Below are 801 nucleotides of genomic sequence, written 5' to 3' on the forward strand. Positions count from 1 at the left end.
AGTAAGAGTTCGAGTAGCTCTTGCTATTGTTGAAGGGTTTTTGGAATTGTGAACTTTGGTTACTTCATTGGCCATTTCCAGAGAAGTTTCTGTTTCCGCCCTGGTTTCCAAATTTTTGGAATCCGGTACCTCCGATGTAGTTCACATCTTCTTCTCCTTCAGTATCTGCTACTTCTCCTTCAGCTGAACAGACTTGCTTCATAAGAAGTTCGTGCACCACTTCTAACTTAGCTCTTACTTCGTCTATCTGTTCCTTCCCGATAGAGGCTACAGACTTCTTCCGTTCAAAGTTAGTATTTTTGGTGCTGCTGCTGTTAGCATGGTTTTCGATAAGTCTCACTGCTTCCAACGGATTCCGAGTAGTGAAGTTTCCTTCACTCGCCGTATCAAGAGCCATTTGATACTGTAAGGCGAGACCTCGGAAGAAAGTGCTTAGCAGCTGCACTTCATTAAATCTGTGGTGTGGACAGTCTCGCTGGAAAAACTTAAATCTAATCCACGCATCTTTGAAGGACTCTCCAGCCTTCTGCGAGAATGTGGAAATTTTGTTCCGAAGTTCTTCAGCGCGCGCCTCATCGAAGAAGTTTTGTAAGAAAGCATTCTTGATGTCGCTCCAGGATGTTAAAGATCCTGTGGGTTGCTGCCTAAGCCAGTGCATCGCTTCTCCATTCAGCGTGTATCTGAAGAGCTTGCACAGCAGGTAATCTTCGGGGACTCCTTCCATCCGAATGGCAGCGATTAGATCCTCGAACCGTTCCAAATGGTCCATAGGATGCTCGTGCGGTAACCCAGAGTAGGGTA

General features: G+C 45.8%; 1 non-coding gene across 1 annotated transcript; it reads left to right on the forward strand.

Annotated features, from left to right (window-relative positions):
* Positions 1 to 452: 452 nt before the first annotated feature.
* Positions 453 to 559, forward strand: LOC125588143. The gene has a single exon (XR_007324537.1). It is a non-coding gene; the product is annotated as a small nucleolar RNA R71 (small nucleolar RNA).
* Positions 560 to 801: the final 242 nt, after the last annotated feature.

The sequence above is a fragment of the Brassica napus genome, chromosome C5 (assembly GCF_020379485.1).
Source record: "Brassica napus cultivar Da-Ae chromosome C5, Da-Ae, whole genome shotgun sequence".
Taxonomy (NCBI): Eukaryota; Viridiplantae; Streptophyta; class Magnoliopsida; order Brassicales; family Brassicaceae; genus Brassica; species Brassica napus.